Source organism: Herpailurus yagouaroundi, unplaced genomic scaffold (assembly GCF_014898765.1).
Source record: "Herpailurus yagouaroundi ecotype Mexico unplaced genomic scaffold, PumYag 141, whole genome shotgun sequence".
Taxonomy (NCBI): domain Eukaryota; kingdom Metazoa; phylum Chordata; class Mammalia; order Carnivora; family Felidae; genus Herpailurus; species Herpailurus yagouaroundi.
The window spans coordinates 13,605,582-13,632,514 of record NW_024412396.1 but is presented as its reverse complement, the minus strand read 5'-3'; the positions used below and the strand labels follow the sequence as shown (position 1 = coordinate 13,632,514).

The following is a 26,933-nucleotide window of genomic DNA, read 5'->3' as shown; positions in this document are numbered from 1 at the left end:
AAATACAAATGAAAACAAGATACTTTAGATTCAATGTAATCCCTATACCAAAACATCAGCTGGCTTTTATGTAGAAATTGACAAGCTGATCCTAAAATTCCCATGGAAATTTAAGGGACTTAGAATGACCAAAACAATAAAAAAAAGAAGGTGGAGACTCACATTTTTCAATTTCAAAACTTACAACAAAGCTACAGTAATTAACACTATGTGGTACTGACATAAGAACAAACATACAGATCAGTGGAATAGAATTGAGGGTCCTGAAATAAATATTCACATTTATGGTCAAGCTAGATCATACCTTATACCATATATAAAAATCAACTGAAATAGATCAAAGATCTAAATATATACATATACACACATTCTACATACATACATACACACACATATATATATATATATATATATATACATACACATATATATATTTACATACACACACACCCACACACACCCACACATACACACTCACTGGTAAAAAATTGAATGGGACAAAAAAAAAAAAAGAATAGAAATATACCAAAATATTAATACTGAGTGTTGAGATTATGTGTACTGAAAATTTTTTCTTTGAAATATTATTTGCCAGATTTTCTAAAGTCAACATTAAAGAAAAGCTTTTAGAAACATCAATAACATTAAGAATTGGTTTATATTACCTTATCTATATAAGTTTAGGGTATGAGATGCTATTTCTCAAAGGTTGGTAGTCTGAAGACTAAAATTAAGCTGAAATTCTACCTCTGTTCAGTTCTTTTCAAGAAAATGCTAAGGCTCTCAGAAATACCACAGCACCCTCTTTTGGAAGAAATGCATTGTTTTTCACAGGGAGTCTGCTGGAATCACTAAGTTTTACTGAGAGTCTCTTAGTATATTAAGCCTGGTCTCCTCATTTTATAAATAGGAATTTGGGGTTCAGAAAGGAAACACTACCCAAATCATAAAGGGAGGTAGCAGCAGAGCTGAGAATAGAGCCCCACATTAGATCTTAACCAGAGTATTTTTTTTCTTTTCATTTTTTATTAAGCACATTAGAAAATTTTTTTATTAAAAAATTTTTTTAAAGTTTACTTATTTATTTTGAGAGAAAGTGTGTGTATGCGCGCGCGCGTGTGTGTGTGTGTGTGTGTGTGTGTGTGTGTGCACACACGAGCAGGGAAGGAGCAGAGAGAGAGGGAGAAAATCACAAGCAGCCTCTGCATGCTGTCAGTGCCGTGTCGGATGCAGGGCTCGATCTCACAAATTGTGAGACCATGACCTGAGCTGAAATCGAGTCGGACACTCAACTGACCAAGCCACCCAGGCGCCCCTAAACACATTTTTTTTTTAATTTTTTTTTCAACGTTTATTTATTTTTGGGACAGAGAGAAACAGAGCACGAACGGGGGAGGGGCAGAGAGAGAGGGAGACACAGAATCGGAAACAGGCTCCAGGCTCTGAGCCATCAGCCCAGAGCCTGACGCGGGGCTCGAACTCACGGACCGCGAGATCGTGACCTGGCTGAAGTCGGACGCTTAACCGACTGCGCCACCCAGGCGCCCCTAAACACATTTTTTAAAGATTAAAAAAAAAAATAATACTCTGCCATTCTTTGGTAAGTATGAGAGCCTAAACTCAAAAAGTACTCTAGGCACCAGCCATTTAAAAGAATTATTTTAGAAGGGGCGCCTGGGTGGCTCAGTCGGTTAAGTGTCTGACCTTGGCTCTGGTCATGATTTCATGGTTCACGGGTTCGAGCCCAGCGTCAGGCTCTGAGCTGTCAGCACCCGCTTCAGATCCTGTGTCTCCCTCTCTCTCTTCCCCTCCCCCACTTGCACTCTCTCTTTCTCTCTCAAAAATAAACATAAATTTTTTAAATAAATAAATAAAAATAAAAGTATTATTTTAGAAGGGCACGTACATTCTTGCCTGTTGCTTGATACAAATCAGAATAAGAATTTATAGGAGCGCTTGGGTGGCTCAGCTGGGTGAGTGACCAACTATTGATTTTGGGTCAGGTCATGATCCCAGTGTTGTGGGACTGAGGCCCGTGTTGGGCTGTACGCTAAGCATTGAGACTGCTTGGGATTCTCAATCTCTCCCTCTGCCCCTCTCCTCTGCTCTTGCTCCCTATCTCTCTCTCTCTCTCTCTAAATTAAAAAAAAAAAAAAGAATTTATAATACCTCACAACCTTTGCATCTATTAATAACACATCCTTATTATAAAAAGCAACAGTAGGGGCGCCTGGGTGGCTCAGTCGGTTAAGCGTCCGACTTCAGCTCAGGTCACGATCTCGCAGTCCGTGAGTTCGAGCCCCGTGTCGGGCTCTGGGCTGATGGCTCAGAGGCTGGAGCCTGCTTCTGATTCTGTGTCTCCCTCTCTCTCTGCCCCTCCCCCGTTCATGCTCTGTCTCTCTCTCAAAAATAAATAAACGTTAAAAAAATTATAAAAAGCAACAGTAGATAAGAAAGTAAAATCATTCTGTTTAGTTCTAAAAAAATTATTCTCTAAATCTATTCTCTAGTGAGAACAGATTCAATATTAGTTTGGGGCTTCTGAAAAAAATCTGCTATCAGATAACTGACCTAATGTACTGGGATATTATTCTGGAGTAAAGTCCTACAATTTCACTACTTAGGCTGGTTTATGAATGTCTATTCATAAAGGGAAAGAAACAGTATATAACTCTTTTCCAAAAATATAAATAATATAGGGACTATTTCAGCCTTTATTCTCCTATTTGTAGATCTGAACAGTATACCTACTTCCCTGATAGGCAGTATTCTTTGAAAGAACACCCTGTGTTTTCCTCTTATTTGAAGGATGACTAGCAAAAAACAAACAAACAAACAAACAAACAAAAAAAAAGACATGTGACAAGTGTTGAATAAAAGAATAAAGTATGGCTTCTATCATCAACAGCATTTTAACAGCCTTTAAAGTATACTGAATACTGGGCACATGATACTTATTCCTGATTGATAGTTATTTGTCTATTGATGCATCTATAAAAGTAAGAATCATTAATTCTTTTGACAAATATTTACTGAGCAGCTATTGTCTGCAAGGCACGGTTTTAGGTGCTGGGAATATAGCAGTGAATAAAAGAGGCAAGGTCTCTGCTCTCATGGAAGAGAGAAAGCAAAATGACAACCAGTAAACAAAGAAAAACAAACGAATAAGGTGATTGTGAAATGTGAAGACAACAAAATGGGTACCTAAGAAAAAACATAAAATTAATCTTTACAGTGTTGAACACCCACTAAAAATTGTTTACCAGTTCCACTGTAGCAACTGAGCGAATCCTATATATATGACTGTCCATTATAGTGCAATGTGATGTGGGCATAAAGCCTATAGTCGCTTGTTCTACTGAAGAAAACTGGAGGAGGTGAACTGTTGTGCTCTTTTTCTTCTCTTTCCAGAAGTTTAGTGGGCATATCTAAGTATTCCAGATATTTAAATTAGTTTATTTATCTAGTATCTAAATTAGGCAATGTTTCAGGTATTTCTAGCTAGTCACATGTGTTGATTTTCAAGATAATTAACACTTACCAACATGAGCTTCTTCTTACGAAATTCTGCCACTGTCAGAATACTAGCTATTCTTGCCACTTCTGCTGACTTCCCAGTCTAACTCTTCTCCATGGGCTCAGTCAAGACTCCTAACTACGAGCTAAATGTTAAAAATGAAAACCACCCAGATGTAACTGAAATCAGAAATGTTTTATATAACTTTGACTTTTCCTCATCCATTCTGAAAACAGAGAATGAGATGATGCATCTTCACTATCCAAAATTAGATTTTTTTAAAGTTTATATATTTATTTTGAGAGAGAGAGCATGGCCAGGAGAGGGGGGGAGGGGGAGGGTGATGGTGAGAGCGAGAGAGAGGAGAGAGAGAGAGAGAGAGAGAGGATCCCAAGTAGGGATAACCCTGACACAGGGCTTGAACTCATGAACTGTGAGATCATGACCTGGGCCAAAATCAAAATCAAGAGTCAGACACTCAACCGACTGAGCCACCCAGGCGCCCCTGAAACTAAATATTTTGTTAGTGGAAAAAAAAAAAAGAAAGAAAGAAAGAATTTAGATGTCTTCCAATAAATAATTAACAATAGCTCAATTTACACATAGGAACATTCTTCTAGTTATTCAGCCAAATGTCTTTCTCCTAGTCAAAACTTCATAATACCTAATCAATTTCTTTTTTTCCATTTGTGAGTTTGAGTGTGTCTGTTTGTGCGTGTGTGCACACATGCACACACACATATGCAATTCTATGAGTTTTATCAATACCACGATCAGGATACAGAACAATTTCACCACTAATTAATTTTTAATTTTTATAATTCTATGCTGGTTAATATTTTAACACTAGCATTTATTTTTTATTTTTACAATTGCAATATAAAGATCTTATCTGTTTTAGAGACACTGCTCTAGCAAAAAAGGGAGAAGGTAAACTGGCACAGCTTGAAACTAGAGGTAGGGGGCAGAAAACTAATAAAAAAATACATTAAATATTGCTATAGGGAATGCAATTCAACTCCAAGTATTGATGCCAAGAAATCAAGAGAAATGATTACGGGGGGGGGACTAATAAGTATCTAACAAGGGAACTAAGAATAAAAATGACCTCAACACAAAAGGGTATGGCTTGCTGTGATACATACCACTACTTCTTTTGCATTCATTAGGAAATTGATTGCTAAGTCATTATATTCAGGCATGGACATTTATCAGAAGAAATATACTCCTGAGGTTTAAAAGTCTAGAACTATCTTGTCCAATATGGTAGCAATTAGCTACGTTACTATTGAGCACTTGAAATATAACTAAGCAGAATTGAGGTGCACTGGATTTCTATGAAAATTACTATTCACATAGAATATAAAATGTTTCATCAGTAATTTAAAAAATATTAATTACATGCTGAAATGATAACATTTTGGACATGCTGGGTTAAATAAGATTTAATGTTATTTCACTTGTTTCTCTTAATTTTTTTATATGGCTATTAGAAGATTTAATCTAATATTATATTTCTATTGAATAGTGCTGATCTACAATGTTACTCTAGAATGTTACTGGTCTGTTCTGTGAAAACCACTCTGTATAAGCTGACAGCACTGTACCAATAAGGCTGGTAATATGCGTTAAGAACTTAAGAGGAGTCAGAAGTGGTCATGTCTGCGCACTTGAATCCAGCCAGTTTGGGCAGGAATATACACACTGATCAAAGAGAATAGGTATAGACAGCTATAATCAACTTTGAAATATATTTTTAAAATCCACACTAATTAATGAATAGATGAAAGAAAGACAAACAGCTAACAAAACAAGTATAGTAAAATGTTAATAGTAGAATCAAGGAGATGGGTGTACAGATGTTCGCTGTAAATTCTTTAAACTTTAATGTATTTTTAAAATGTTTCATAATAAAATGTTGAAAAAAAAAAGGGAAACAGGAAGCATTGTCTCAGCATGGAATAGTAGCTGATACGGATTAAACTGGAGGGTCAGGAGGCCTGTTCCAGATACCATCGCTGTTAAAATGTATACTTTGCAGTTTCTTTGTTGGTGGAGAACAGGACAATGAACTATTTACGTATGCATAGTAATAGTGAAGAAAGTATTTTTTTCTGACAACTACAGTTCTTTATATTTGTTATCTGAATTCTGCCTTCAGGAAGTAAGGCTTTTCAATAAAACTATAAGGTCTTTTATTTTACATTCAAAAACTTTCTTTTAACAGTAGAGAGTTAATCCCTTTCATGAAGATGGCAGCGAAGGCAGAAGGAAGCCCCTGCCCCTCCCAAAGCCGAAGCCAAAGCAAAGGCTTTGAAGGCCAAGAAAGCAGTGCTGAAAGTCGTCCACAGTCATAAAAAAAATATCCGCAGGTCACCTACATTCCGAGGGCCCAAGACACTGTGTCTCCGAAGGCAGCCCAAATATCCTCTAAAGAGCACCCCCAGGAGAAACAACCTTGACCACTATGCCATCATCAAATTCCCCCTGACTACCGAGTCAGCCATGAAGAAAATAGAAAACAACAACACTCTTGTGTTCATTGTGGATGTCAAGGCCAACAAGCACCAGATCAAACAGGCTGTGAAGAAGCTCTATGACATTGACGTGGCCAAGGTCTACACTCTGATCAGGCCTGATGGAGAAAAGAAAGCATATGTTCAACTGGCTCCTGACTATGATGCTTTGGATGTTGCCAACAAAATTGGGATCATCTAAACTGAGTCCAGCTGGCTAAATCTAAATATAAATTTTTTCAACATAAAAAAAAAAAAAAAGAGTAGAGAGTTAAAAGGCCCAGGAAAAACACTTCAGCATTTATGTCATGTAGGATATAAATGTAGGCGCATGCCCAAAAGGCTCTGGCGTCCTTAGGTAAATGGCTTGACAGTATTCATTTGTTCAGCATTATTAGGCTGTTAGTCCTGAAGAAAAAATAAAAGAAACACAACCACTTTGAGAAAAGAATTCAAAAAGAGACGACTCCACGTGATAATAATCTACTATCAGCAAACTTCAGGGGTTAAAAATCAACACGCTGAATGTAATGAAGTTCATGTGTTAGAATTTCAACACTGTCATCAACAATGACAAACAAATGGCAAATGTATAATCACTACAGAGAAGAAAACTTCTCATTGACTTTCTCAATGAGCAGCACTGGAACACGGCTAAATAATTAATATAAATTATGTGTCCTAAAATAGAAATGGAATGGACCTTGAGGAACAATCCAGGTTAGTTCTATGGTCTCATGAACATAAAAACTCTCACATTAGAAAACAGATGAATGAGGCCCAAAGAAGCTCACTGTCTTACCTAAGGTCACCTGGTCAAAAAACATTGGTGGTGGGAATGGTGTGCAGTTTTTCTGACATCTGATATATGATGATGTTGCTAGTCTACAGACTTGTGATGGAGAAAAAGAGATTGGCTTCAGGTCAGGGGTGAATATTTAGGAATGATCTATCACCTTGACCAAAAGGTTTAAACCTGGTGCTGGTTGGTGAGAATATAAAGTATAAAATAGCTATGGGCCTGCACAGTGTAGACGTAGCCAATATTTAAATCAGAGGTCTTAACCAGTAAACTATAAGCTACCAACAGACTCTGAGGTTTCATGTGAGTGCCACTATCCTCCCCCTAACTCTACAGCTTGGCCCCCTTCTCACTGCGAAGGGAAGTAAGAGTAACACCAGTGTCCTCTACCCTACTCAGGGAATTCGCTAATAGCATTCCCCCACTCCTTTCCCATCTGATGACCTCAAGCCTTTAGGGATATGAAAAAACACTATTCACCAGAAAGAAATGGAGAGCCAAACAAAAGGTACGTTGTCTATCATAAGAACCACTATCATAGCCATCAAACATTCCACAAGTCTAAAAATACACTTTGGGTCAAACATTCACTCAACCTTTTGCGTATACTTAGCATATGCCAGACACTGTGCTGGATGTCGAAATTTCTAAAAAGAACCGTTCCTGCTATCAAGGAGCTTAAGATAATTGCAATCGTGTGACTGGTGCTACACCAGAGATGAGAGCAGGGTACTCAGAGAGCACACATTAAGAGGCCAACTGCCCAGACAAAAGATGACCTCTGGGAGAAGACAGGGAATGTGGGGAAGAGGTTTTAGGAATGAGAGAGGATTCCCAAGCTGAGCCCTGAAAGGCAAGAAGAACTTAGCCATACTACAGAAGCAACATGTACAAAAGCAAAAAATTATGGTGATATTACAAGTCTCAAGTGTTTGGTAGACTGTGAACATTTTCTATTTCAAGATCATGTCAATACTTAATTAAAATAAACAAATGCCACTGATGGCTTTCCTTTCACTTCTGAAGCTGCTTTTCTTTGTAAATAGAATAGATGTATGGAAAGCTGGCAAGATCGATAGAAAAGAATATAACACAGTGTTATTAGTCTTAGCCTCTGCTGTTAGAGAGCCTGGGTTTGAGTCTCAATTCTGACATTTACTAACTGTAAATTTATCATGGGCAAGTTTCTTGACTTCTCCAACCCCTTGTTTCTACATCTGTAAAATGGAAATGACACCTTGTAAGACTGCTGTGAGGAATAAATGAGATAACATACGTAAAGGGCTTAGAACAGTTCCTGGCACATGTGAAATTCTTAATTTTCTCATTTCTTTTACAAATCATCTCCCAATATGACTTTCCAGTAACACGACCATGTGACATGAGTATCACCTGTAACAAAGTTAAAGTGGAAGATAAAAATTTTAAAGGAGAAGGGTAAGTAAACAGAAAATTACCTCTTCCTCTGCAGGAAGTTTTTTGTGGTTGCCAGATTAACAGAGATAACAGATACCATTTGTGAAATACCAAGCTCTAGATAACTACATAAGGGGTACATATTTAGTAGTTCAGAATTTAATTAACTAATTCAATAAAAAAACCTTTCGGATATTCTTGCTTGATTTTCAGGTTTCTTTTTTTGCCTCAACACAGTAACAAAACGATCAATTCTATCAAAAAAATACCCTTACACTAAAATCTAGATGTTATTAGTGGTAAGATCAAGCAAAATTAAATAAGGTTTAAATCTACATTAATATACAATTTCTTTGCTTTTATAGACTAATCTTAAGAAAGTATAAAGAACATTTTACTATCTAAAATTACTTTTAGGGGCGCCTGGGTGGCTCAGTCGGTTAAGCGTCCGACTTCAGCCAGGTCACGATCTCGCGGTCCGTGAGTTCGAGCCCCGCGTCAGGCTCTGGGCTGATGGCTCAGAGCCTGGAGCCTGTTTCCGATTCTGTGTCTCCCTCTCTCTCTGCCCCTCCCCCGTTCATGCTCTGTCTCTCTCTGTCCCCAAAAAAAATAAAAATAAACGTTGAAAAAAAAATTTTTTTTAAAAATTTAAAAAATAAAAAAAATAAAATTACTTTTAATTTATTCTAAAAGGAGTCCAGGATTAAAAAGCACTAAAAACACTAATTTCGAATATCTGTTACAGCTTCTCATATAACAAGTGAATAGTACTTGATGACTTAGAAAGTTTGGAAGACGGTTGGTTATGCTTTAAGGCAAAATTTCCCCAAGTGTATTTTGAAGAATATGCCCTTCAAAATGCTCTGTGAAAAAAGTTCCATAGTCAAATAATACATCCTCTCTTGGAAAATATCCATATACACTGTTCTTCTTCCCTCCATACTTCCTGTTTTGGCTAATTCCTCCTTCTATGCTCTGGACCCTATTGCTTTCCACCTTCTTTAATACACTAACCATTCACTCTTCTTCTCTTACATAGTCAGCTTCAACCCCAACCTGGATCTTCTCTCACATGTCTACTTACTTTATCCCCCTTCAGATACTGCCCTGTTTCTATCCTTCCTACTTCACAGCCTCAATTTCCTTTATTCCTTGTGACATAATGAAAAGTATACATATATTGGTCTCTGCCCTGGTTCCTGGCATAGAGTCCCTAAAACCCTTATAATTTCCTAAGTGATAAGAATACTAGGAGCTCATCTTTTGTTTTAATATTTGGTCTCTGATCCCAGTTCATGATGCAGAGCTCCTAAATTCCTTAGAATTTCCTGGGTGATAGGAGCATCTTTCTTTCTAAGGAAGTGACTCCTGGTGAGCTCCTGGATAGCTTCAGGACAGGGGCTGATCACCAAAGAAAGACCAAACCATGATTAGAAGCTTGGAACTTTCAGCCCTAGCCCTTCATCCTCCAGGAAAGGAAGAGGGGCTGGGAACTGAGTTAATGATCATGCCTAAATGATGAAGCCTCCATAAAAATCCTCAAGTATGGGGTTTGGAAAGCTTCTAGGGTGGTCAATACATCTACGTGCCAAGAGGGTAGCACACCCCAACTCCACCAGTATGGAAGCTCCTGTACTTAGGACTTTTCCAGACCTTGCCCTATGTATTTCCTCATCTGGCTGTTCATCTGTATTTTTTACCATATCCTTTATTATATAATAAACTGGTAATCATAAGTGTCTCCCTGAGTTCCATGAGCCATTCTAGCAAACGATAAAACTTGAGGAGGGGTCATGGGAACCTCCAATTTATAGCTGATCAGTCAGAAGTACAGGTGACAACCTGGGAACTGCAATTGGTATTTAAGGGGTATAGGGAATCTTGTGGGAGAGCCCTTAACTTATGGAGTCTGTGCTAACAGCAGTTAGTATCAAAAAAATTTAACTCAATTGTAGGACAACCAGCTGGTATCACAGATAATTGCTTGATGTGTGAAAAACCCACACATCTGGTGTCAGAAGTTAAGTAAAGTGTGGGATGTTCTGTGTAAGTGATAAAGGAGAGACACACAGAGTGTGTAGTCCAAGCTACTCCATTTGACTGCTTATCCCTTCTCTCCACCTCCATAGCTCATTCTATGGTCACCAATCATCTCCATATCACTATATTCAATGACACCTCCTGATCCTCATTCCCCCATGATAGTTGTGTAATATTTGCAAATATTAATCTCTGCTCACTTTTGAAACATTCTCTTCCCTTGGCTGCCATAACATATTTACTCTTCCAGTTTACTTATCATCTCTGTAGGTACTCTTCCATGTCCTTTGCAAGCTTATCCTCTTCTATATACTGGTTTATATATTAGAGTGCCTTAAAGCTTGGTCCTAGAATTACTCCTTTTTCATTCCAGATGGTTTCAATTATCACCTATAGGCATTTGAGTTAAAATTTCTACCTCCTGCCCAGACTCCTCTTTTGCATCGTAGGGCTATATGCCCAACTATCTATTAGGTATCTCCTTTTGGATACCCCAGAGGCATCAAACTCAACATATCTAAAGGCAGACTCATAATTTTCCCTCCAATTGTCTTCCAACCAACCTCTCAGGAAATGGCATCACCTTCTGTCCAGTTAAACAAACCCATTCCTTGGTATCATCCTTGATCACTTTCTCCAATTAACACCCCCCCCCATCCAGTTCACTACCAAATTCTCTGTTTTATTTCCTAAATATTTGAAGATTTGTCCATTTTCTACCTAGTCTCTTCCTCTCTAAATTTATCTTTCTATGCTTCATTCTGGGTGAGTTTCTCAGTACCAACTTCCAATTCATAAACTCTTTCATTGTGGCCAGTCTAGAGTTTATTATGTCTACTGAATTATTTCAATGACTATTTTTCATTCAAGAGTTCTGATTCTTTTAAACATCTGTTTCTGTTTCATTTGCTTCATATTTTCTTGCTTGCCTTAAATAGAATATATTCATTTGAATCTGAGCAAATATATTAAACATACTTTAAAATATTTGAACCTTTACAGAATTAATTTGATCTATAAATGTATGTGTTTTTTATTTATTTTATTTTAGGGAGAGAGAAAGGGAGAGAGAGAGAGAGAGAGCAAGAGCACATAAGCAGAGGAGACAAGCAGAGGAAGAGAGAGAATCCCAAGCAGGTTCCATGTTCAGCATGGAGCCCAATGTTGGGCTCAATCCCAAGACCCTGGGATCATGACCTGAGCTGAAATCAAGAGTCAGATGCTCAACCAACTGATCCACCCAGGTGCCCCTGTAAATTTATGTTTTAATTGTTTTGTTGGTTATCTTTCTTAGCATTAAATTTCTTCACACTTTGAGTTTTGGTTTGTAGACTTATTTTCATTTTAAGTTTAGAGTTTTTGGTTCTTTTCTCTCTTTCACATTCTTAGCTGCCATTATGCTGATCCTATCCCTCCTAAAAGTTTTGGGATTACTCATCTCCCTAGTTCCTGAGTCCTTTGTTGATGGGAATATCACAGATCCTGTCACTGGTGAGTTGCTAGAGTATTCTTCTGTCTTCATTCCTGGGGCTTGCAACTAGTTGACAGGCCATTAACTTCAAATGGTAGTTAAAAGTCCCCCCCAACCCCCCACCCCAGTACCCCAGCTTCCTCTGCCATTTTGAGAAGCTTTGCTCCTGCTCTAGCTTTAAACAATAAAGCCCCATCTCACATGGCACACTTTTAGTCTTTCCTACCCCAAAGGAGTTAAATCCCTGCCTCCATGCCTATTCTAGGACTCAGAGCTAAGCAGTCCTGTGGTTACAGTTCTATTGAAGGTTTTGTTTATGCTTTGTTTTGTTTTTGAGCTTGGCAATATCTTTTTAGTTTGTAGTTTCTATAGTTCATCTATCATTGATATATAGATGTATAGAAGTGGTACATCAAAGTGTGAATTTATGGAACCACTTTAACTGGAAATCACTGATTCACTTTCCACACTACAGCCAGAATTATACTTTTAAAATGAAAACTGCATTATGTCAATTCCCTGCTTTCTATCACTCTTAGGATAAAGAACCAACTCCTTGAAGTCTATAATGTCTGGACCTTTTCCAATCCTACCATCCTGACCTTTCAGTCTCTCATACTTGTCATCTTCCTGTTAACCAGCCCCCACCAAGGGCCTCTGCACATGCTATTCTCTACCTAAAATACTTCCTTTTTTGTTATCTTTCTCTACTTAGTTAACTCCTATTCATCCCTCTGACCTCAACCCATTTGCCATTTCTTCAAAGAAACCTTTCCTGATCTCCTTGTCCAGGTCAAGTTTTGTTTTTGTTTTCTTAAATGTCTTCATAGAACCATGTACCTTCTGTTTGTTTGTTTCGTATCATTTATCACAACTGCAATTTTATGCATATTTCTAGGATTATTATAACGTCAGGCTATAAACTCCACAGGGGTGATGATCATGCCTGTTCTGATTTACCACTGTACCTAGTTGCTGAATGACTGAAAGAAAATTCCAACCCTTCAATATTATATTTAAGGTGCTCCAAACCATGGCCACAACCAACATTTTCAACCTTATCTCCCACTACTACCAAACAAGTAAGCTATGTTCCAACTACTAGTGGTCTACTCACTAGTCTTCAAGTGTGCCTTTATTTTCTGCCTTTAAACACTCATGACTGAAACCATTGCCTCTGCTTAGACCACCCTTGCCCACTGACTCTGCCTGATGAAGTTCATCTCAAATGCCACCTTGTTCATGAAGTCTTTACCTAATCTCCTGATCTACATCTCACTAATGATGTTAATACTCCTGCTCTTCCCTCATTTGAATATGTGTCTTATCACTTCTAGGTTGTGAGTTTCCTGAGAGCAAACACCATAAGGCCATTTCCAGAACCACACAATAGTAACTTAGTATTTACTGAACTGAATTCTGGGCACAGAGAGTTAAACTTATTTTTGTTGATTTGCAGAAGATTTTATTAGAAAGTGACTATGCTGTATTTAAACTCTGGCAAACAAAACGTTATAGTAAAACAAAACCTCTTTGGCTTTGAGTTATATAACACAAATGTCTGGTTGTTTTACGGTATACTGAAATAAAAATAAGAACACACGGAGAGGACAAAAAGACACGTTTTATGGCACAAAGAAATATAAACAAAACTCTATCAATGTTTTATTTAAAATATCCTAATTTCGAAATGGGAGAGCCATTTTTTAGGGGCTCTTGTGGGGGTGTGGAGGTAAACAGATTACTGGCTGCAGTGATATTCTTATTTTGAGATCGTGCCATATCCCAGGGAAAATGTGGAGGGGTTCCCTTGAGTTGGCAGGTCCAAGTTGGTGGGTGAAGAAGAGAGGAAAAAGAACAGGTAAGTAACCTTAGGGTGTAAGGGTCAGTGTGCATAGAATAGAGAACCCAGTGGATATAAAAAAAGAAAGAAAGAAATCAAGTCTCAGGATAGCATGGAAAAGCAGCAGAACAAAGAACCAGTGGGAAAGATTCCCAACTATTCCTTCTGCAGCAACACACCAAAACTGTATGTCTTTTTATAAGTGGTCTTCTCTACCTACAATATATTTGTAACTTCATTAAAGAAAAGTTTTACACTTCTGAAACGACTGTCAGAGAATACCAAAAATCTCCATGTTTAAAGCAGGCATTGCAATTACATAAAACAATTGGGCAGATATGCCAATTTCACTAGTACAGGTACAGGCAAACAATATTAATGCAAAATAACTAAAAGTCTTGAGTATATCAGGTGTGGGGGGGAAAGTCCTTAAGTTCCAAAGCATTTCAAACCACAGAAAGGGTAGGTTTTTTTCTTTGCATCTCCACTGACTCTAAAAATAAGCCTTTACTATTTTCCAGATTATAAAAGAAATGTTAAGTTCATCATTTAAAAAAATTCTAAAACTACACAAATACAGAAAGCCAACATTCTATATAACCCTTCCCTTTTAGAGGTAACTAGTGTTTATCAGATGGGTAACGACCACTTTTTGATTACTTGAGACACAGTAATAGTAGAGCTGCTCTGAACAAGTTTATGCTAATTATTTCAATTTATCCTTTGAGCTGTTACCTTTCCTACTCCACTGCTAAGGAAACAAAAAAGGAAAAAGAAAATTCAAAATATACACTGATCCTCCAAAACAGGCAACACACAAATAAGATTAACCCCTGGGGAAAAAAAATCAAAGGTGACTGGGCAAAACTGTTACACTAAGTGGCAGAAACAAGTATTATTTGATATTGAAAAATGGAGTAAAAGTAGAAAAAACACTAACCTTTCTTGTTTATTGTTCTCAATAATCAAAAATGGAGACAGCATCTTTCCCTTCAATGGAGACTGATGCAGCCTACTTAATTACCTGTGTTTTCTAGCTTTCGAAACAGAATGTTGTACAACTGAGTTACACTGTGGTGCCAGAAAGTAAGGAAATGCTCACAACATTGACAATGATGGGGGTATGTCAAAGATACACAGGAGCCAACAAAAAGTTTGCAATTGCCAAAGCTAGAATATATTGAACAACAAAATAAATATTAGATTATAACCCAAAGTATAAAATAAAATATCCATGAGTCCATACTACTATAAATAAGCATTAAATAAATAAGTAAATGGGGGACAATACACACATTTCCCATGTAGAAGAATCTAAAATAATTTATGTAAATCCTCTGCCTCCAAGAAGGAAGAACTCCCTCCTCTCCACATGTGGCTGCATACTGACTTCCTTCTGAAGATTACAACATGAAAAGAGGGGGAAAAAGAAAAACTTCAATATCATATTGGACAAGTCTGAAAAACACTTCCTCAGCCAGGTGATCACAGGTAACAACAGGAGGGATAAGTCATGTTGATACTTTGTACTTTTAATATCATGTTATGGGACTGGTAATTTACCTCCATGGTCTTCCTCCCCAAAACCCATAACCCCACACTAATCATGAGAAAAACATCATACAAACCCCAACCGAGGGACATTCTATGTAATACCTGCCCAGCACCCCTCAAAACTGTCAAGGTCATCAAAATAAAGTCTGAGAAACTGTCACAGGGAAGAGGAGTCTAACAAGATGTAATGATTAAATGTAAGGTGGTATTTCTGGATGAGACCCTATGACAGATGTTATGATATCTTAATGTCATTTTTTTCTCTCTGATGACATGTCAGAATGACAACCAGGTAGTGGACATTGAAATGGAATTAATAAAACAAAATATTGGAAGTAATTAAGAATTTGGTATACTTAGAATGTTTTCATAACCATAGAACTATGCGGCTTTGCAGTTTTCACTTTCAAGTTCTTATTTTGGTAAAAGACTGATATTGATAAAACACTTTATGTGTATTTTGCAGGGTTATTTTGGTCCATTTTAAGAGGAAGTGCTATTTCCATTTATCTTCTAAGCTTAAACCCAGTAAAATTGCCTGTTATCTCTTTCCTAAACCAATGAGAAAATTTTCAAGAGGTTTTCCTGCCATTCATATCATAATATGTGCAGATATTTTTGTGGAGAGGGATATCTATAATAATTGGAAAGCTTCAATTCAGATTAATTTTGTAACTTTATGTACACAAGTACTTTCTTGGCATTTATGATTTACACAAGACTGAGTGAGAAAGCACTACACTGATTAAATTAAATGATGTTGAGTTTGCAAGCTTCTTTTTTCACATAAAATAAATGGTATTTGCTATAATTACTTAACAAAAACCAAAGGCACTTCAGATACTCCAACCCACCTGAGTATCTCTTTAAATCTTAAGAGTGCTTGCTACATAGGCAGTGTATTAGAGATATATGTTTCCTAGCCAGATTTTTTAAAAAACTGAAATCAAATTATATATTTTAAAAACAAGGTCTAGGGGCGCCTGGGTGGCTCAGTTGGCTAAGCATCCGACTTCGGCTCAGGTCATGATCTCATAGTTAGTGAGTTCAAGCCCCGCGTGAGGCTCTGTGCTGACAGCTCGGAGCCTGGAGCCTGTTTCGGATTCTGTGTCTCCCTCTCTCTCTGCCCCTCCCCCGCTTGTGCTCTGTCTTTCTGTCAAAAATAAATAAAAATTTTTAAAAAATAAATAAAAAATAAAATAAAAACAAGGTGTAGTACCACTGTGGATTACTGTGGATCCAAAGTGAAAAACCAGCTTACCCATTTTCCAAAGAGGTCAAGAAGCATGAGTTCTGCTACCAGGCCTTCTCACCAACTTGAGACAGCATTAATGATAATGAGTTATTGAGGCCTGTTCTCTCAAGCTTGTATATTATTCTTCTGACTCCTTTACTGCTGATACTTACACAGTCCATTCGCCTGGTCCTAACAAGGGTGTTGTAAAGAGCACCCACAGTGCCCACATGCCCTGTACTAAAAAGGCCTGCAAGTGAAATCTCTTTGGTTCAAATATTAGAAATAATGGTACTTTCCCCAAACAATTAGTTTCCATTTGGTCTTATGAATTACATGAATCCCCCAAATCAATGAACCTTACAGTGGAAATAACTTCCTTAGAAGGTGTACCAGAATTGTGTGTCTTCAAACTGCTCTACTTTCTGATTATCTCTTCACTCTCCCAAAACCCATCCCAGTCCCTGTGAGAATCTCTTTAAGGAAAGAGAGTGTTTATAAATGGCAGTGTGGAGTGCTTATGAATGATGTACAGGCAGATAAAAGGACAAACCCCTATTCTTCCGCAATCATGTTTTCATCTTCAAGTCTGTTGACAGAATTTACAGCCAAATTACTAGAGCACTGCATGGTATAAATTTTGTGGAACCAAACTCAAGCCTCTTATTTTTCCTAAGCTTATATTCCCTTTGTGCTCTTATTTTAAGTTCATTTTATTTTATTTTATTTTATTTTCAACGTTTTTTATTTATTTTTGGGACAGAGAGAGACAGAGCATGAACAGGGGAGGGGCAGAGAGAGAGGGAGACACAGAATCGGAAACAGGCTCCAGGCTCTGAGCCATCAGCCCAGAGCCTGATGCGGGGCTCGAATTCACGGAGCACGAGATCGTGACCTGGCTGAAGTCAGACGCTTAACCGACTGCGCCACACAGGCGCCCCAAGTTCATTTTATTTTAACTTATTTTAAGTTTATTTTCTGCATTACACACACTTTTTTTTTTTTAAATTTTTAATGCTTTATTTATTTTTGAGAGAGAGAGCATGAGAAGGGGAGGGATGGGGGTGGAGTAGGGGGGGAAAGAAGATCTGAAGCAGGCTCTGCGCTGAGAGCAGCCAGCCCGATGTGGGGCTCGAACTCACAAACTGCAAGATCATGACCCGGGCTGAAGTCAAACGCTCAACCGACTGAGCTACCCAGGTGCCCCTGCAGTGTACACATTATTATAATCATCTTTTCTCTCATAGAACAAAGTGGGACACAGATAATCTACAAATAAAGAATAGCTATGGTGGAGGGGGAGATGAATACCTGAAGAACTATATACACTTCCCAATACTATCTAGGAAAAAAAAAACCACGTCTAAATGAAATATTGCAATAAAATCTAAGATCTGAATTGATCTCAATCAATCGATCTTCATTGTATTTGACTGGGAGAAAAATCAGCCTTTCAGTAGTTAAAAGTCTGAAATAGAAGCTATTTTAAAAGGAGAATTATTTTAAAATAAATATTTTAATATAAAATTAATGACTAATAAAGTATTACCACTGTAATAATAGGTAAGAATAATTGATATAACTTCAAAAACATGTTTAAGTAAACTTACTACTCATTCTGGAATTGCTGTTTACCTTAGAGATTTAACAAACATATATTTTTAAATTTTGATTAAAGTGGGTATTATATTTTCATAGGGAGCTCTGCCTACCACATTCCTGGAAGTGTTTTAAAACATTGTCATAGAAGCAAGGTACACACAATAATGATTCACAAAGATAATCTCACCACACCCCAAACAGTTATCACACAAACATTATCAGTGGCACATCAAGAGAAGAATCAACTTGTCATTGAGATTTTTGTCAGAGAGACAACAGATATGGAAGTCTGGCAACGCTGTATTCCTAACAATGCTGTTCTAAGACACACAATCACTTGAATGAGTAACGCAATGGGGGAAATTTTCTTTCAAACACTATGCAAAATAATACCTTTTTGGAGATGTCTGGAAAGAAAGGGACATGAGGCTAACATCATTATAGAAATTTTGCCTGGCTTCATTCATCTTTCTACTTATTCCCTTGATTACTTCACCAAAACCCCACTTATGTGACAGTTGATCATTCACCCCATTAGCAGTTGGTACATGTAAGAATAATTCTGAGTGGTGTAGACTATTCTAGCAGTCACATAACAAAACAGAATTCTTATGTGTGTCAGGCAGGTAGAGTGGGTGGAATTGCACGTGGGTGAAAGGAAGTACCTAGTCAGTGTGGCATTATTTGATTGCAGGTAATGTGACCTCCTTGAGTTATCATGTCATGAAAGATGAATAGTAAGAAAAGGAACATATTTTGTGTTTTTCAGTAAATTCTAGATTGGCATTCACTAATGCCTATTTATTTCCCCAAGTCACTTAGATCATCTTTGACTAGCTAGATATAATTATTCTAAAAATAAGGAATCAAGATTAGATCTACTTTTTCTCTCCCATGTAGTAAGTTTATAGATTAGAGAACTCTTATCAGCCCTTCCAAAATCCCAATAAAACAGAACTTAAATGCTGCTACAGGTTAGCTGCCTTAAGATTCACAGTCCAAGTTTATAGTTACCACTGATTTTCTTTTAATCTTAGGCTTATAAATACATACTAACAATGACTTATTTGGGTGATTATTTCAGATGCCCTAGAGAGAAACAAGCAATTCCACTGGTTTGATACTCCCTATAATTAATTAATTGAGTCTTAGGCTTTCCCCAGTTAGCACATTCTCTTTGGGCTACTTAACATATTTTTTTAAAGTCATATTCTAGGTACCTGAAAATCATCATAATGCTAATATAACAACTTGATAATGTAACTGTTGGTTATGGAAACATGACAAACTTCTACTTTGAAAGTGGAAGAAGTATATTATTCTTAGGACCAAGTTTCAGTACCTTAAAATGAGTTTCATATATTCAGTTAAAAAAGCAGAATCCCGATCTAAAAATTATTAAGACTTCTAATAATTTTGAGTGTTTACCTTTTATAAACTGCTTGTTTTTGTAAAGCAGTATGAACACACTTCTGAGAAACTGTCTTTATATTATAGTGGTTCTCAAAATGTGGTCCCCAAACCAGCAGCATCAGCATTACCTTCTCAGCCCCACCCCCAGACCTTCAGAATCAGGAACTTTGGGGGTAGGGCCTGCATCCTGTTTTAACAAGCCCTCAAGGTGATTCTGAGGCACACTAAAGTCTGAGAGTCAATATTCTAAAATATAGCCGAATCACTAGAGGTTAAGTTTGTAATACTACATATTTATTTCAAAGTTTTTTTTTCTTTAAAAATATGTTAATTTTTTCTAAAGAAACATAAAGTGAACAGTGAAGTCCTTTGCCGGGTTAGAGTTTAACCTAGAAAAAACTGGATTCATAATTGTTCTTACAGCTCCTAGCCTTAAAAACACTGAAAGAGGGGCGCCTGGGTGGCGCAGTCGGTTAAGCGTCCGACTTCAGCCAGGTCACGATCTCACGGTCCGTGAGTTCGAGCCCCGCGTCGGGCTCTGGGCTGATGGCTCAGAGCCTAGAGCCTGTTTCCGATTCTGTGTCTCCCTCTCTCTCTGCCCCTCCCCCGTTCATGCTCTGTCTCTCTCTGTCCCAAAAATAAATAAACGTTTACAAAAAAAAAAAAAAAAAACAAAAACTAAAAAAACCAGTCTTTAAATTCCACTGGAGGGGCGCCTGGGTGGCGCAGTGGGTTAAGCCTCTGACTTCAGCCAGGTCACGATATTGCGGTCCCGGTCACGATCTCGGGGTCCGTGAGTTCGAGCCCTGCGTCAGGCTCTGGGCTGATGGCTCGGAGCCTGAAGCCTGTTTCCGATTCTGTGTCTCCCTCTCTCTCTGCCCCTCCCCCGTTCATGCTCTGTCTCTGTCCCAAAAATAAACAAAAACTTTGAAAAAAAAATTTTTTTTAAATAAATTCCACTGGAAAGAAACTATTGTTAACCAGTTGACTAAAATTAAGAACATGTTTAGAAACAATCTCCAATCACTTATTTCCAATCATTAGTAATCAACGAAACTTACGAAAGTAAACTGGGAAAAATGACAAGTTTTCAATTTGACATTTCAGTACAGAAAAAAGTTACTCAAACACCTTCTCAGAGGAAACATGGGGGTTAGTACATGTTTTCTGAAGGCAACAATAGCAGCATGACATCCTAGTTTTGAGACCCAAGGAACAAGACCTTCTACCTCTAAAGCCAGTCCTTAAGAGCTAGTCTTTAAGTAGGAAGAAAAACTATATGGAGAAAAGTATTTAAAAGTTAAGAAGGTATTATTAATAAAAATACTTCAATACTTAATCTAACATTTGCCACTGCAAACACAGTAAGATAATTTAAGAGTTTCTGTGCTACTTTAATATTATTAAAACATATGGGGCGCCTGGGTGGCGCAGTCGGTTAAGTGTCCGGCTTCAGCCAGGTCACGATCTCGCGGTCCGTGAGTTCGAGCCCCGCGTCAGGCTCTGGGCTGATGGCTCAGAGCCTGGAGCCTGTTTCCGATTCTATGTTTCCCTCTCTCTGCCCCTCCCCTGTTCATGCTCTGTCTCTCTCTGTCCCAAAAATAAATAAACGTTGAAAAAAAAAAAATTAAAAAAAAAATATTATTAAAACATAGTTTCGGGGCGCCGGGGTGGCTCAGTCGGTTAAGCAGCCAACTTTGGCTCAGGTCATGATCTCGCGGTCTGTGAGTTCGAGCCCCGCGTCGGGCTCTGTGCTGACAGCTCAGAGCCTGGAGCCTGTTTCGGATTCTGTGTCTCCCTCTCTCTGACCCTCCCCCGTTCATGCTCTGTCTCTGTCTCAAAAATAAATAAACGCTAAAAAAAAAAAACAAAAAAACCCACATAATTTCAAGCACAGTTGGTGTTAAACTCTACAATATTTCGGGCACCTGGGTGGCTCAGTCGGTTAAGCGTCCGACTTCAGCCAGGTCACGATCTCGCGGTCCGTGAGTACGAGCCCCGCGTCAGGCTCTGGGCTGATGGCTCAGAGCCTGGAGCCTGTTTCCGATTCTGTGTCTCCCTCTCTCTCTGCCCCTCCCTCGTTCATGCTCTGTCTCTCTCTGTCCCAAAAATAAATAAACGTTGAAAAAAAATTTTTTTTAAAAATTAAAAAAAATAAATAAATAAACTCTACAATATTTCTACAGTTTGAGCAAAAAAAAAAAAAAAAAAAAAAAAAAAGCCCAAGATCACACACACACCACACAAAACACTGAGCATAGTTTATTGTATCTTAGGTTTTTTATGGTATTGAAACATTTACAAGAGACTATGTAAATCAACCAAAAGAAATAAAATAACTTGGGTGGCAGGAAAAAAAAGAGAGAACTCATTGCTAAGTAAATGCTACTGCCAAATAACCTTTACTGGCTAATACCCATGCTTCAATTTTTCTCTCACTATAGTAAAACCAACTAAGAGGTAGCAATCAAAACAAATTCTGCAGTGTTTCCACCAAACTACTTTCTATTCAATGCCTCAAGCATGCTGTAAGGATAAAGCATTCAGTGCTGATGTCTGGCCATAATTCTTTTAAATTACATTATATATTTTCATTCTGTAGAAGCTATTTTAACCAATTCTCAGTTATCGACAAAAATTGGTAGCAGAGTTTTGAACAGCTAGCAAAATTAACTAAAATGATGTACTTTTCCCCCTATACACTACACCCTCTACTAAAGGAGCTTATTATGAACAAACAAAAATCCAAAATGCAAGCTGCAAAAGGAGCAAGGAACAAGGACACTAGGACTGAATTATGGGTAGGAGCGTGAGCCTGTGTGTGTGTGTGTGTGTGTGTGTGTGTGTGTGTGTGTGTGTGTGTTTGGCAGGGGAGACAAGAGAGAAAACTCAAAATAAGAACCCTTCCAATTTATATCCTTTTATTTTCTAGGTAAAAGGTTAGTACGGTGTCCCTGTCCCCTCAAGATGATCTCACATTGCCAATTATTAATGATGAATTGGTGGTTCAAAAGAAAAACTCATCCTGAAAATGAAAGTTGTGAAAGTGTGTGTAAAATATGAGTCATGGAGACCTTAGAATTCCTATCTGTTCATTCTAGAAAAAAAAAAAAAATCAACCATCAGTTCTTTGTACATAAAACCATGGTGAAGGAAACTGTTATTGGAAAAAAGAACCTAGGTGAAGACAGTTTGCATGGTCATGCTGAAACTCATTTCTAGCTCCTGGGCTACACTTGCCCATTGTAACAAGCAAGACATCACAACCTCAGTGTGGTAGTCATTAGAGCTATTCAAAAACATTAATTCTCCTTCTCCTTCTGGGCACATGTGGTGGGATTTCCCCCCAGTCCCCATCTTACTGAACTCAGGTGTAGCTGCATAGCTTGCATTAGCTGCTAATAAATTATGAGCAGAAGTGATAGGTATCAGATCTGAGTAGAAGCTTTATGAGTCAGCATGTGCTCTACACCTTCCCTTTTCCCTCTGTCACAGTGACTGGCAATATTTCAGAAAATTATGTGGAATCCTGGAATAAGGATGACAATGAGACAGATGATCCACACTGAACATGCAGCATGAACAAGAAATAATTTGTTTTAAGCCATTGAAATTTGGGTTTATTTTTTTTTTATTTTATTTATTTATTTTGAGATAGAGACAGAGACAGAGAGGGAGAAAATCTCACAAACCACGAGATCATGACCTGAGCCAAAGTCAGGAGTTGGATGCTTAACCCACTCAGCCACCCGGGCGCCCCAGAAATTTTGGGTTTATGACTGCAGCATTACATAACCTATCCTAATGAATACTAATACAGTCTTTTATTTTCTCTGTACCATTAATATATTTCTTATTTAATTATTTTACAGAAAAGTTAGCCATTTATTTAGACACTCAGGTTTAGATTCTAAGCATCAGTTCAAAACAATGAAGACCCCCAAATTGAAAAAACTAAGAGCGGATTGTCAGTTATATTTAAATTAGGAAACTAAACGCATCATAAAAAACTACCATACTTTGGTACCTACAAAGTTAAGACCATGGACAACTAAATGCACTCACAAGGTGGTGGTGGGTTTTTTTTGTTTTTTTTTTTTCTGCTTAAATTTATTGGACTATGTACCAGGCACTGCAATAAGTGCTTTTCAATGATTAGTTCATTTGATCTTTACAGAAGGCATGAAGAGCTTTAACAGCCTAGATCACAAAGCTAGCAAGTGAATGAAGTTGCAGAGTGAAACTCAAGAAGTCTTTCAGAGTTAACCCCCAAACCCAGTTATTTCTAACAGTTTATATAATTTCCTGTAACTCTATATCCATTTGTTCATTCTTTCATTCATTTACTAAGTATCTAGTGAGCAATTTACTATGTGTAAGGCCCTTTTCTCAGTGCTGAAACTATAACTGTAAACAAGATGTACAAGATCTTCAATATTGGGGCATTTTCATTCTGATGGAGGTTAATACAGTAAACAGAGACATGTATCGGAAATTGTAGATACTAAGTGCTATGAAGGAATTAAATAACTATTGCTGTATAATTAACTACCCTGAAACTTGGGTTAAAATAACCACTTATTTTCTCACAGTATTATGGGTTGGCAACTTAGGTTGGGCTCAGTTGGACAGTTATTCTGCTCCACATGGCATTGGTTAGGCCAATCCATGTGTTCACAATCAGTTGGCAGGTTGTCCAGAGGCTGTCTGGTCCCAGATGACCTTACTCATATGTTTGGAGCCTTAGTTGGGATGGCTGTGTCCCTGATCTTTCTTGCCCTGTTTTTCCCTCTCCCTCTCTCTCTATGTGGCATCTCATTCTTAAGGAGACTGATGTAGGCTTGTTCACAAGGTGGTAATTCCTTGAGAGTGACAGCATAGCCGCATGACCTCTTGCGCCCTTGCCCAGAAGTCCCACAATGTCACTTGTGCCACATTCTACTGGCCAAAGCAAGTCATAGAGCAAGCCCAGATTCAAAATGTGGGGAAACAGACTCCATCTCCATATGAGAGGAACTGCAAAGAATCTGTGGCCGTTTTTAATCCATTACCAAAGTAAATAAGGTTGATGTAACTGAAAATGCAGGCAGAAGGTAGGAAAGCAGACTGGGGTTACTTCAGAAGAATTAGGGAAGGCCTCTGAGGTGCTGATAATGACCCCACCATTTTAAGAAGAAAGAACATTAAAGGCTGAAGGAATAGCAAGTACAAAGACTTTAAGGCAGGAACAAGTTCAGTGTGTTTGAGGAACAGGAAAAATGCTAGTGTGCACATTATTCATTGAAAGAAAAAACAACAGTACTATAATCCATGATAAGGAACTTGGATTTCATTCTAAGTGTAACTGAAAGACATTAGGGCAAGGGTGAAAAAGCAAGGAGACCACTTAGGAGTTTAGATGAGAGATGATGTGAATGGAGATGGAAAGAGATAAGATTATGGGATATATCTGGGGGTTATGACCAATAAAACTTGTCATCGGGGCACCTGGGTGGTTCAGTCAGTTAAGCATCCGACTTCATCTCAGTTCGCCTTGTGGTTCATGAGTTCAAACCCCGTGCTGGGCTCTGTGCTGAAAGCTCAGAGCCTGGGGCCTGCTTCGAATTCTGTGTCTCCCTCTCTCTCTCTTCTACCCCTCCCCTGCTTGTCTCTGTCTCTCAAAAATAAACATTAAAAAAATTGTTTTTAAGCAAACAAAAACAACAAAAAAACTTGTCAGTCAACTGGATTTGGAGCTAGTGAAAAAGAGCAATTGAGGCTAGAATCTTTGGTTTTTGACTTGAACAACTGGGGAGATGGTGGTGCCAATTACTTATTCACTTAAGCTCTAAAAAATACAAGTTAATTTCTACCTCTGGCTATGCAAAGCTTTTCCTCCGAAGACTTGTGGATTTATTTTATTTTATAATATTTTATTTATTTTTGAAGGAGAGAGAGAGAGACAGAGTGTGAGCAGGGGAGGGGCAGAGAGAGAGGGAGACACAGAATCCGAAGCAGGCTCCAGGCTCTGAGCTGTCAGCACAAAGCCCTACACAGGGCTCGAACCCATGAACCGTGAGATCATGACCTAAGTTGAAGTTGGAAGCTTAACCAACTGAACCACCCAGGTGCCCCTTTCCTTAGAAGTATTTGTAAGAGTCAAAATAGCATGCTGTTGGATGGCTGTTAATAAAGAGATTCATGAACCTAAAACTATGCTAAAAAGATAAGTTTATTAAATTAAAAGACAATAAATGCAACTGAAGAAAATCCAAAATACTGTATCTTGCAGAAGGTAATGCTAAAGAGATACCAGTTCAAGTGAGTCAAGGGTTCAATGGAGCAAGAGTTCATACCTGATACTTTAGTCAAAGTTTAAAATTTAATCAAATTTAGTTTCTCCCAAATTACAACACATTCTGGAGAACTGAATGTTATGAAAACTGTTTTGCAATACTTACTAAAAAAAATTTTAGCCCATGTATTTTGGGTAAACGTTATTCTCTACTCTGACATTTGAAGTAAATTTTTTAAAAAAGAATCATATACAAATATAAGAATCACTGTTAATGAACAACAAAATGCACAATATACTACAAATGTCTTGCTTAGATAACATACCTATTAGCCCAATTATGTTCCTAGCATTTATTGGCCTACAGACATATCCTCACATCTTAAAACAATATCTGACATGGAATAGGTGCTCAGCAAACAGTAACTGAATCTACATTGTAATTCCTGGCTAAGATGTTCTAACTGTCCTCAAAAAGGAGACTATATAATTAACCACTGGTCACCCAGAACCCTTCCCACTTTTCAAAAGAAAAATACAAATTGGATCTTTTCTTCTTCTGAAAATTTGAAACTAAATATATATATTTTTAAGCAGGATACACTTTACATTTGAAAAATATCTACAAGATTAGTAACAAGTCTTATTTTCCCCAGATTTACTGAAGATTAAACAAATGAATCAGAAACAAAGATAGTCCTATCTGAATCTATCTTCTAAATTATTGCTTATCATTTACCCATGACTATATCTCTAAATATTCAGAAACCATAAATGCAGGAACTAAAACTATAGAACTCTTAGAAGAAAACATAGGCATAAATTTTCATGATCTAGGATTAGGCAATGATATTTTAATTTTTTATGTATTATTATTATTATTTTTTTTAATTTATTTTTGGCAATGATTTTTTTTTAGATATGACACCAACAATGACAGGCAACAAAAGAAAAACAATAGATAAACTGGACTTCATTAAAATTAAAAACTTTTGTGCTTCAAAAGACAATCTAATTGGGAGAATATATTTGCAAATCATTTACCTGATAAAGATCTAATATTCAGAATATATAAAAAATACAACTCAACAATAAAAAGACAAGTTACTATTAAAAAATAGAGTATTTTTTAAATGTTTATTTACTTTTGAAAGAGAAAGACAGAGAGAATGAGAGAGAGAAAACGCAAGCAGGGGAAGGACAGAAAGAGAGGGCGACACAGAATCCCAAGCAGGCTCTCTGTTGCCAGTG

The 26,933-nt window shown here is 37.6% G+C and overlaps 1 protein-coding gene and 1 pseudogene across 4 annotated transcripts in view; one reads left to right on the top strand and one right to left on the bottom strand.

The window, feature by feature from the left end:
• PRORP (protein only RNase P catalytic subunit) overlaps positions 1-26,933 on the bottom strand; it is a 135,695-nt gene that overhangs the window by 47,636 nt on the left and 61,126 nt on the right. The window lies entirely within an intron of this gene.
• LOC121031654 (60S ribosomal protein L23a-like) lies at positions 5,764-6,294 on the top strand (annotated as a pseudogene).